At 35.0% G+C, this 12,506-nt stretch overlaps 1 long non-coding RNA gene and 1 pseudogene across 1 annotated transcript; both read left to right on the top strand.

Annotated features, from left to right (window-relative positions):
• Nucleotides 1-1,414: 1,414 nt before the first annotated feature.
• On the top strand, nt 1,415-2,501 carry LOC124433370 (annotated as a pseudogene).
• A 2,221-nt stretch (nt 2,502-4,722) lies between these two features.
• On the top strand, nt 4,723-8,810 carry LOC124456988. Its single transcript, XR_006952532.1, has 3 exons — nt 4,723-4,912; nt 5,886-6,152; nt 8,781-8,810. It is a non-coding gene; the product is annotated as an uncharacterized LOC124456988 (long non-coding RNA).
• The last annotated feature ends 3,696 nt before the right edge of the window (nt 8,811-12,506 follow it).

Consider the following 12,506-nt stretch of genomic DNA (forward strand, 5'->3'; position numbering starts at 1 on the left):
TCTTAATCTGGAAGATCTACCATGATATGACTTCATCTCTCACCGGTTTGCGACACATAAGAACAAAATTCATGTCAAGATGAAGTTAAACAATCGAGAAAGCCTGGCGAGAAGAAATTCTTACTTGATGATATTGTCACTACAGGGAAAAGCAAAGGTTATCTACAGTCAAATAATCTTAGCAACAAAGAAAGTCATGTGAAAAAGAATGCTATTACCGATAATTCATTGAACAATATAGAGTATGTTTGATGTACACAATGTTTGGTTGTAAGTACATTTTACGAGTCACTTGCAAAAGTAGTAATAGCTGATTTATTACCGTGAGAAATAATTTTTTTTCTACTGTTTCATAGATCTAACTTCTAAAGCTGTAAAATGAATTAACTATTTTACCAATTCCATTGATTTAATGAATACTATCATCCATAGACATGTGACATACATTCAAAGCACAAGCTTAACATAAAGATTCGCAATCAATTGCTGTGTCATGTTAACAAATTGTAAGCACAACGAAGTATCAGACGAGCAACTTCATAATTACAAGAAAACTTGTTGATTTTTGGTGAATAATCTCTCTCTCGTTATTGAGTTATTCGTCTAAGTGCCGTCCGTCTCTTTACAGACAGACGCATTATACGTCTAGACGAACTATGTTCGATTCTTTGTCTACAGACACGAATAACCATTGATTATTCGTCTTGACGTATAATGCGTCTTGTGCCCGTCTTTACGCTGAAGACGCTTAACCAGACGAACCAAATTTCTTGCCCAAGTTCGTTCAGACACATTATGCGTCTCTAGCATAAAAATGCAATTGAAAAATAACAATAATCTGTACATAAAAAGCAAAATAATTGATAAATGAACATCAAACATGAAATTGCAACGACAGATAAAGTTTAAAATCAAAATACTTCACAAATTCAGAAAGATTAAAGAAGATGATACCATCTACATGATGTCTTTGCTTTTGACTTTGCTTTTGATTGATAATAAAGAAATTGAAATGTTCACTAAATGTTAAATTTTAATCACCTGCTGTTTTTACTGTAAATACTGAATTCTGTTTATAACAGCGAGACGATAAAATGAGATGAGCAAATTTTATATTTTAGATATGACTGATGAGAATACACGAGGAAGGGACGATTTGTAAATTTTATTGCAAATTCAATTTCAGTTCAACTCATTCAACTCATAAATGTTGTACACATTTAAGTATTATTAATTTTCAGTATTGACATGGGTGTGTGGACATCTTCAAGTGAGTTTTAACCAAAAGCATGATTTTAACACTTATAATTTCTAATTTTTCCTTACAATTACTACGAAAAGAGGGCCGTTCAGATTGTGGGCCTACATCCTAATCCGACGCTGTCGGGCTTATTAGGAGACGGGAATGTATACGATGAACGGAACAGAAGCGGTCTCGTCTACAAGGAAAATGAGCAAATCTGGCGGGGCCGGGTATAAACACCCTGCTAAAGCCAACAACAATAATCTCGTAGAAGAAGGAAATGACGGGAGAACTATTTTGGATGACCTTAACAGGAAAGTCGATCAACTTACTGTCTTGATGAATACTTTTGTTCCTGTCGTAAAAGAGCTCAAGAAAGCTTATGATTCCGCATGCCAAATGAACGATGGTGTAGATATGTCTGAAGGTGAAACAGATGACGAGCACTCAACCAACGGGGCTGCTGCTGTAGTTGCAGATACAACTTCAGCTCTAGCAAATCAAAACGATGCTTTGGTATATGAGCTGATTCACGAAGTGACTGAGAATGAGCCGACGGACTAACCATTGACAAATAAAATTTCTAAAATCCTGACCAGCATTTTGTCTACCGGACTAAACGAACAAACATTATCAAAACGGAAGGAAGGGGTAAAACGCCCCCGAAAACTGTGATCTGTTAAGAGTTACAAAGGTGAACCCAGAAATTTGGGACATTGCTAGGAAATCCACACGTAATGCGGATGCACGCCTGAAAAAATTGCAAGAAATCTTAATACACAGCCTTATTCCGATTTCCCGAAATGCGGGAACGATTAGTACCTCTCTTGAAACAAACCTTACAACACCTGTGCCGACACCAGAGGTTATCTGGGATGGGCTGTCCACATCTATTGTGTTCATCACTTCAGCTAATTATGATCTGAACATGTGCCGCAGGGACTTGTTCAAAGTTGACCTTGATGAAAATTACAAGGCAATCTGTAGTAACAACGAACCTGCTGCTGCAGAACTGTTTGGTGATGATTTAAAGGAACGCCCGAAAACAGTAAAAGAAAGCAAAAAGGCTGCACAGCAACTGACAAGCCAAAAATGGAAACGCAACGATCAACCGTCGACCAGCTCATATAAGTCCAATGTGCCTTTTTTATCCCATCGTCGGAGCGGTCATTTGCAAAGCCGACCCCAACGACGCAACTATTATCAAAACCAACCCAAGAGGAAAGTCGAGACAGGGGAAAAAACACTAAGAAAGTGACTCCTATTCTCGACCATGTAAGTTCTAGTAAACGTGGGTGTAGTACTTCTATCATATCTGGGAGAAAATGATCTTAGTATAGTTGCAGGCCGGATACAACAATTTATTGGGAAGTGGAGGGAGCTAACTCACGATCCTTCCATTTTATCAGCTGTAAGCGGTACAAGATTGATTTTCTTTTAGACCCAATCCATCTGAAACAACCCCACTCTATAAAAATATCTCCTTCATAAGTCCAAAATGTCGATCGTCAAGTTACAAAATTTCTAGAGAAAGGTATCATTGTTACAAGCGTGCATGAACAGGGCGAGTTTATCTCCAATATCTTTTTAGAGCAAAGAAAGATGGATCTTTTAGATTGATATTAAACCTAAAAGAGATTAACACATTTGTAACATATCACCACTTTAAAATGTAATCTATCCATACATGTACTCAGCTCATGCGACCTGGGGTCTACATGGCATCCGTTGACCTCAGAGATGCCTTTTACTCAATACCAATACACATAGAGCATCAAGGAAAGGTAGCCTCTACCAATTCGCATGCTTTGCTCAAGGATTATCTTCCGCTCCACGTTTATTTACAAAGATACTCAAGCCTGTATATTCTAAGCTGAGAGAGCTTGGGCACATTTCTAGCGGTAACATTGATGACTCTTTTTTAATTGCTACTCCTACTCAGAATGCGAGCAAAACGTACATGACACTCTACAATTGTTTCAGAAGTTAGGATTCCTACCCCATAAAGATAAATTTATTACAGAACCCCCACACAGATTTTCAATTATTTAGGATTTGTGTTAAATTCTAGAGATATGGCTATCTCTATATCCATAGAGAAACAACAAATTATGCGAGGTTGCCAGGGGGGTGCTAAAATCTGACTCTCCTAGCTTACGGGAAGTGGCCAAGTTAATTGGTATGATTATCGCTTGTTTATCGTGATCTTGATAGGGACAAAACAACAGCCCTTAAGTCTAACATGGGTAACTTTAATTCGACATTGAAACTCTCCCTTTGGCGCTGGAGGACGTATCTTGGTGGGTTATTATTGCATAAGAGTCCAAAAAACATCTGAATCATGGCAAGATTGACCACGTATTGTATACAGACGCCTCTACCAAAGGGTTGGGACGCAAGTAGTAACAAACAGTCCACCGGAGGGGAATGGTCAATCGCCGAAAAAGATTCGCACATTAATTGTCTGGAACTCAAAGCAATACTGTTTGGACTACAATCTCCCTGTAAAGATCTAGTCCACACCCACATTAAAGTAATGACCGATAATACCACGGCCCTTGCATATATTACCAATATGGGTGGCTGCCACTCTCACCATTGCGATAAAATTGCAGGGATATGGTATATTGTGTACAGGGTGTATTGTGTACAGGGTGTATAATGTACAGGGTGTATAATATACAGGGTGTATCAAAAATCTTTAGAAATTGACGTATTGTGATAATTTCAATTGCTACGACTAGGCTCAACACAATACTGCATAAAGTATTGTTAGCTACGTGCATATACTTGCGCAAAAGCTTTTCTGATCCTGGGAATTTGACACAAGTTCTAACAACAAAACATGCGCTGAAATGTAACACAGAGATTAGCATCGTCATCAGGTCTTGAAATTTCACGATAGGTTACTTTCTAAATGTCGTCTTTGATACACCCTGTAGATAGCCCGTTCATATAAACGTGCCTGCTATAGTGTATATTTTGTCCACTAAATTTCGGTCGACCTTCGCCAACGTGCAGTTGTACTACTTAGTGACATACGTACAATTGTACCATCGTTAGTATTCTAAACTTCCAAAATGCGTTTGGCATGACGATTTATTTATGTAACAATGGTTTGAAAATAACAAATCAGCTTAAATAGTTACATTTCGTTTATTATCATGTTGCAATGACTTCAAATTTATCTGTGTAAAATACAAAGTACTTTCTATTAGACCTATCCATCTTGTTGTTATTCTAATTAAATAAGCCCGATCTATATATAAGTTATAACTTACCTTTTTCCTTTTATAAACCTTCTCTTTAGTGGCGCATAAAATCGAATTGATATTCGTGCAGCGGGATGAATTTAAATTTAAACCTCAAATTTTTTACGCAAGTGCGGGAACCAATGGCGCGATGATTGGTTGAAATAAAAAAATATTGTTTGCGCGATTTACGTTTAACTTTCTCCCGAGTCCCCCCGACAGACATATTCCGCGCGTACAATCATTGTACAATCGAATTTGCCCGTTTGTTTATGAGTGTTTGGAAGTAGATATGCGTGCGAGAAAAAATGGAATAAAAACTGTATGTAAGTGACCACTAAAGATGCAATTTCAAACAAACCGAGAACCGTAAATACATTGCGATAAATGTTTACAACACAGTATGAAATATACAGAGGTGAGTTAAATTTATTGATTTATTATCGTGGATTTTGAACTAAACCATAATTTTCAAGTTTTCATGAGTTAAGATGTGTAGTGAAATGCCCGAAAGGCAGCACATTTTTTTTGTTCATTTTCCTTTTCAATGTCATTGCCGCATTCGTTTAATCCCGGTTTCCATAAGACTATCGAAACGAACGAGGCCATCAAAGCGATTACAATTGTCAAGATGGAACTCTGTTCTATCTAGACGATTAAAACGACTGCGTGCAATATCGTCCCTCCACGCTTTCAGACGACAGACGATCGAGACGATTATATGGAAACCGGGCTTTATGTGTTAAATTAGACTACACACCAATGACCTAAGAATGTAACAGTAACGAAATATGTAAACAATAGCATCAACCTCTGTTTGGTTTAATACTATGACGTTTTTCAAAACTTAAGTCATACTTTAAGACTTAACATAAATAAGATACTTTTTTTACTATTCTCAAGATATTGACTTATAATTATTACTAATCTTGCATTCTGAAATACCTGTTGGAATATGGCATTATTCGCTTCTTCACAAAACACAGTTACAATTTTACCTTATCATGTGCATTAAGCAAATCATATATTTCAAGTCAATACATTGAATCATAGTGCACTTTTCTATCCTTTTAATAGCATAGTAGGGTTATCAAAATGTCATGAAAGTTTAAGTTTGTTTTTGAAGCTAAATTAGTGCATGTTTCAATCTAGATGGCTTCTTTCTATCAATGTTATCAATTGTAGATTGCCTTCATTTCGGAGAGAGAAATTTGAGCAAAGGGGCTCCTTCCCTCAAATACCAATTTGAACCCTTTCATCATGTCTAACTTGAATCTTAATATACGTAAATGATACATTTAAATTACAGAGTTTTGTTTTACCATGCTTGGAGTATTACAGGAATTTGTTACTTTGTTTTATCTCTTCCTAATCTCTCTACATTTCTTCAGATAGCTTCAACCAACTTTTCCAAGAAGCTAGACCTTACCTTTGTTTGAAAATTCAACTGTGGCTATAGTTGAAACTTGCATTAAAGATGAAGCTAGTGATGAGGCGAATCAACATGAGAATCTCCATTTGACAAATATAATTACACAAAGTTGCTGCATCCTTGAGGAAACTATAGAAGCAAGGTTTGCCTATAAACAGTGCATTTTTTGGTGTCATTGATGAAGGGGTGTTTTTATTTCACATCAACTGCATCACAACTTTGACAGGTGACAACTTCTGTTTTGATAGGTGAAATTATAACCTGCCTTATTTTTACAACAATATTCTTCCAATTCGCACTTTTCCACAATTATGTAACACTTAATTTATACATTGCAGTTTTTTGCCTTAATTAAGTTATAAAATGGAACATTATGTCCATAATAGCATTTTCAAAGAACAGACCATGACTAATGTCTGTCAAAGGAAAAAATATGAATCAAACAGAGCGAGTTGTAGTTAATAGAGAGGAAGGGGTTATTTTAAATGTATGAACATGTCTGTTGTGGGTTTTCATCTCTTTGCTACCTGCTGTAGGAATCAAGATGAACAAAAAAGTCAACCTTTTTTTATTAGTTTATTGTCATTATTCATATTGTACAATCCTTAATCACTATGGATTTCAAAAGAAATTAAATAACTACAATAGTAAAACATGTATACAGTATATAAATATTACTGTCCCCCCCCCCCAATCATCAATCAATAACCGCTGCGCAACAAAATGTCCTCCCCCCAAAACATGTTTTCAGTCATGTTTTTTTCTTACATAATCATCTTATTAAAATTTTTTGCAACTTGATCCTACAGTTGTTGGGACATGTTTTTCAAACATAAAACAACTATTACACTAAACCAAGGATCAACACAAAGTAATGACAAAAATCTATTCAATACAATTCTAAAACGATTCATACTTATCATAAGAAAAATCTTCTTGAGATGCCCCCTCACCCTTTCAATGCGTCGAAATCATTTAACACCTCACTGAATCCCGGTTAGCCTGGCTCATATGAACAGCCCCTTTAGTGACTAATTCTCCGTTGTTAACATTTCTTTAATTAACGTCATGACTAAATTTTTTTATTGTAACTGGCTCCTTAGGAGCATGTCATCTTTCACAAAGACTTGCGTTCAAATCACCTTCAATACCTTTGAATAAAAAATGTCCTTAGAATTTTCAGATTTTTTTACGTTTTAATGTCGTTATGCAAAGTAACGATGCTTGATGATGTAGGTTTAGATTCATGAGACGATATTAAATTTGGAAACTCTGCTTTAATTTTGTCCAAATATTCATGATATCTTGCAGTTGCATCTTGCTAAGTTAATGTTAGGAGAGGGTTTAAGAGTGTTTTTGTTGACGTCACGAACATCTTAATGCCCAAAACGATGATATTTGTGTTATTTAATAGGCTGAATAACTTTAACTAAATAAGGATTTGCGAAGTATCACAGAAAAATGGTCAATTATCATAAATGATAATTGACCATTTTTCTGTGGATATGAGGATATTTCTTTTGTTTGGCAACAATACGTTTTATTTTTAAAAATAAGATTTGATAGATATCCGGTAATTTGTTCAAGTACAAACTATGATAGTTAAACAATCATGTGGAACAAATACATATAATGACATGCTTAACACCATGCATAAAAATACTATTCACTTCAAGTGTTGCCACAAGTAAATCACGAGGCGTCGTGAAAAGCAGATGTTGTTCACATGAGATGGAACAAGACTATACACATAGACGACAAGTATAAAGATTTGTGATTGTGCAAAGCAAAATAAAGGTGTTGCCTTCAAACCCTTTTAAAATGTTTTACCCACGTACTTGCTTCGGTATCATGTATAAAAATAAATCCCACGGCTGGAAACTAATTGTAAGTGACTACGCTGACGATAAATGATTATTTGCTTCTTCATTTATCTCTATATTGTTGTTTTGAAAATCTCAATGTTTTTTTATTGATGCTATTTACTTTTGGTTTGTTTCTTCAATGTCACATTAGTCATTATTGAATAGATGCAATGATAAATGCACTAAATTTGTCGTCTGTCTCCAATGCACTATGTGGTTGAGCGCTGGAGGTGCTGTTTTTTCAGATTGTGGTTAAGAATTGCAATGAACGAGATCCATAATTGTCTTTTGCTCGAATTTCTTACAATATTTTTAGTACTCGAGAAAACTCAGGGCAAACAGAGCGCATTTATACCCTCTTCTAACCTTAACCTAGCAAAATATGACTACAAGATGCAATAAATATTTGGGCAAAATTAAAGTCTAGTTTCTACATTAACTATCGTCTCTTGAATCCCAACCTACCACATCATATCCCGTTACTTTGCGTAACGACATATAAACGCAAAATAATCTAAAAATTCTGATGAATTATTTTCATTTAAAAGCACTGAAGCCTTCACTGAAGGATTACTTATTGTCTTTTTGAATATGTGACATGCCCCTAAGGAGACAATCACTATAAAAAATTTTTTTTATGACTTATATTAATGAAGTGTTAACAACGGTAGTCACTTTAATTTTAGAAAACAAGGTAAATTCTCTCTATTTTACTGTCTAAGCAGGGAAGTATGAGTTACATGGAATAACAACTAGTCTTACTTGTTGGCTTTGTAATATGAAAGCTTTCACTGTAAAATGCTTCGACCACGATGTTAAGCATTTGATCGTTTGAAAGTTCGTGTTGCATCGTTCAATTTTCAAACTCAACTGACTAAAGCTATTTGTGCAATGTAGGTTAATGTTTTACCATTTGGATAATCAAACGGAAAACATATTGTAACTTGCTCATCCTCTATATATCTGATTCATATTTTCTTATATTGTAGATCCCACATGGATGGAGTTGTGAATATCCCTTTACCACCTGTGTCATTCACTGCAATTACTCTTACTAGAGTGTCATTACTCATGTGTCATGGTGATTCATGGCCAAGAATGTTCATTTGTAGTTTAGATTCTTTGTTGATGTCAGTTGTTTGTTCATATAATTATGATGGGCCCCATTGTTATATGAGCCCACTTAAAGATGGTCAGCTGATATTCACAGAAGATCAACTCTGCACTAAGCATTCTTTGAGTGATGATATAAATGGTGTCTTGAAGTGATCCGTTTTCCTTTGCTTGAAGTTACCAATTATAATCTATGGAAATAGCGATTCATGATCTCAGTAGATACTTTATTGGTTAATGATGTTGGTAACTTCGTGTATGGAATGGTACAAACGTTTTGAATGGACATCGTATAACGGCATATGTACGTATGAACATTAACATTGGAGTAATTGGACTATAAAAACGAGTGTATTCTACGAAGATGGAAAAGAAGCGAGTGGAAAAACACAATCCATGTCTTGTGGTTTGCAAGTTGAGTAGATAAGTGTTAAAATTAACTTCCATAAGTAACTGCATGGGATCGTTAAAAAGGATCCTGATGATCTATTTTTATAATTTGAACCATAATCATGAAAAACTCCCAAATTAAAAAGAATATCAATAAAAGATGTCACTTGCTGTAAGAAAATAGCTGGCTTTCACTTGCTACTTTTTCCTAATTTTATTTAACGTTTATAAGGAAAATTGCAATGCTGCAAGTAGGGTTCATCGAATTTCTAAGATAAAAACATTGCAACATATTTCAACGATATACACGCAAGAACTGCGCGGTGAAAAAAGGAAGAGACCGTCTAAGTCGCCTGGATCAGACTGACCAGGACAACGCTTCGAAATCAGGTATTAAAAAATTTTGCTCTTTTCAGTGTATTTAAATTCTTTTTTTGTTCATTCATTATGCTGACATTTATAACGTGTTTTTTATACAGTAGCTATGTCTGTTGGCCTACTAACTGTGCAATGAATGACGACCAAGTCAGACAGAAGCACCAAGAGACAAGCGTCTTTGATTATATTGTGTATAAAATAGCTTTCAAGTTTGTCCTACACCAAATCTATATTGAAACTCTCGGGGGACAAAACTTGCCATTTCCCCGGGGAGGGTACAGAAAGTGTTTTGTTATTTAGGAAAAAAGAGTATAGATTTTGACAGCTTTTCAATAAAATCGACTATTTATTGGGAAATTCGGCCGGCGAAATTTCGTTGCAAAATTCTAATGGTGACCACAGCATTTTAGGTCGACTTCCGAGTGTGTTCTGAATCCTTTTTTTTTTATCAAGATTTGATTTTCGTCGCTTAATAAGCTCGAGAAATGTTTTTTTAGTTTCAGGAGCTATATTTAGGGACGAAATCTTGTGAAAAAACAACAAAAGAACGTAGATAGAACTTAAAAGAGTTGATGTTACTTAAATTAAAATTAAAAGATATCACAAAAAATACTTAATCTTGATGGAAAAGTAACATTTATATTTATTAGTTAGCACTCTAGACTTCGCTTGATTTCTTCTTATTTGGTGAATGGTTAATTAAAATTGTATTGTTAGTCTTGATTTCAGGACTTTCGTACCAGAAGGAGAAAATGACACATATGCCATGTTGTTCGTCATGGTCGTTTTACCCAAAAACAGTTGTCATAACTTCGGGTAAATGAAGTGCATCCAAATTTTATCAAATTCAACAAATTTTTTGTTCATGTGAGTGTATGTTTCCTATACATAAGTTGGGAACCGAGGCTGTTAGCGATATACGGCACAAAGCGTCGAGGGAGGTATTCCGATTACAGCTGTGGTTCTAGTCCGCTTTTTAACTTATACGATTGAAGACGTTTTCCAGGAGGAACAATTTGACTATATTTTTTGTAGAAAATTGTTTGTATAAAAACTAATTGTAATACAAACACAAAACGTGAAACCATTTGCCAACTGCCAACTTCCCTTTATGGAAATAATAAAGAAGTGTCCATTAGTATTTGAGTCAAAACAGTGATGAATCCTAAAGGTGTTTATTTAAAATTCATATTTTTTGCATGCTGTTTTCATTTTGTTCGAGCTGTGTTGTGGTTAGTAGTGATATCTGAAAAAGAGTGGTCTGGGCAGGTTTAAATTTTCGTGAAGTTGCGAATTTTAAACATTTCTAGACATGATTTACTCTGAGCAAGTTAGAGCCTAAAGTTTAAAGTTGCTTGAGAATCATTCTCTATGTCGTTGTGAAATACAATGTTGTTTCTTTTGGGCAAGAACTTGGCTTTTTGAAGTTCTCGAATGTACAGAAATATGAGATTCAATCAATTGACATTAGATCCGACATGTAATGAGCAGTCTAAGAAGCTTTTGGGTGTGTGGAATATTTTGTCGTGGATTTGAGGAAGATGATGATAAATCAAACGTGAGTGAAATATGAATGTAAATAAAATATAGATTTAAAGCGTAATTCCTCAACTAAAAAGATTATGAATTTGCAAGCTGCATCCAGATACAGCCTAGAAATACCGGGCTATATTCAGATACAGCCCGGAAACTTGGCTGTCACAGGGAATGATCTTAATACACCCATGAATTCATGCAGTTACGCTGAATACAGCCGGCGGAACATAAAAAAAAACGACTTTTTTCTCTAACAACATTACATAAATAGATGACTATATTTATAATCGCTAATTTTTATTTATACACATAAATAAATGCTTTTCATATGACAAGAGAAGAATGTTAGGAATAAAGCTCAAAAAGATGTTTCATAAATTTAAACTTGGTACTCACGCTACATACGTTTTCATAGAAAGGCAACATTTTGAAAAAAATTGAATCAAATCTTTAAAGCTTCAATATGCTCAACGCAAATATAAAGTAAAGCATATTTTTTGAGTTATATGTCCTTTATAAGAAGCATGTAAAAAATTTATCTTAAGTCGTCCAGTCGTCTTAACCCTACTAAGCATAAAACATCAATTTATGAACGACTAATCATGAGACACTGGATAAAACTTTTTAAGGCGTTGTCGGCATATTTTAAATGTTGATGTATGACCTTATTTACCCGACTTTTCAGAGAATATTGCCCAAGTGCCTTTGTTGTTTAACAGTTGGGTGGAGGGGGAGATTTGAACAAAGAAAAACAATACTAAGGCTAAATATAACGGTTTCTCAGCTAAATCGACAACCCAGATATCACATCGTCTTCGCTCTTTTCACATGCAACCATCAACTGATAAAGAATATTCTAATACGTACCATAGTGTACATTTCGCAAACTAAAGTATGGAGATCGCTGGCGTGCGTTTTGCAATATTAACGTAGCGACGTATAAATGTACCTTCGTTAGAATGTTAGTGTAATAAATCACCAAAATGCGTTTTCCTCGACGAAAATGCGATTGTAACAATGTTTTGAAAATAACAAATCAGCTTATTTACCAACATTCTGTTTATAATCATCTAGCGTTAATTGCAAATTTATTGCTGTGAAATAGAACATACTTTCATAAAAGTGCGCATTTTGTGTAATTCTGTAGAATTCCCATCTTACCTTCCGAAGAATCCGAACTTTTTGATCTTCTTTCCTAGACTCGAATAATTCTCTTTTTTGAAACGCGTAGGTGGTTGTAGGTATTATTTGAATGAGAAAAGTTCCCGCCGCTCTATGATTGGATGATTTCGTTAATA

The sequence above is a fragment of the Xenia sp. Carnegie-2017 genome, unplaced genomic scaffold (assembly GCF_021976095.1).
Source record: "Xenia sp. Carnegie-2017 unplaced genomic scaffold, XeniaSp_v1 HiC_scaffold_13, whole genome shotgun sequence".
NCBI classification, from domain to species: Eukaryota; Metazoa; Cnidaria; class Anthozoa; order Malacalcyonacea; family Xeniidae; genus Xenia; species Xenia sp. Carnegie-2017.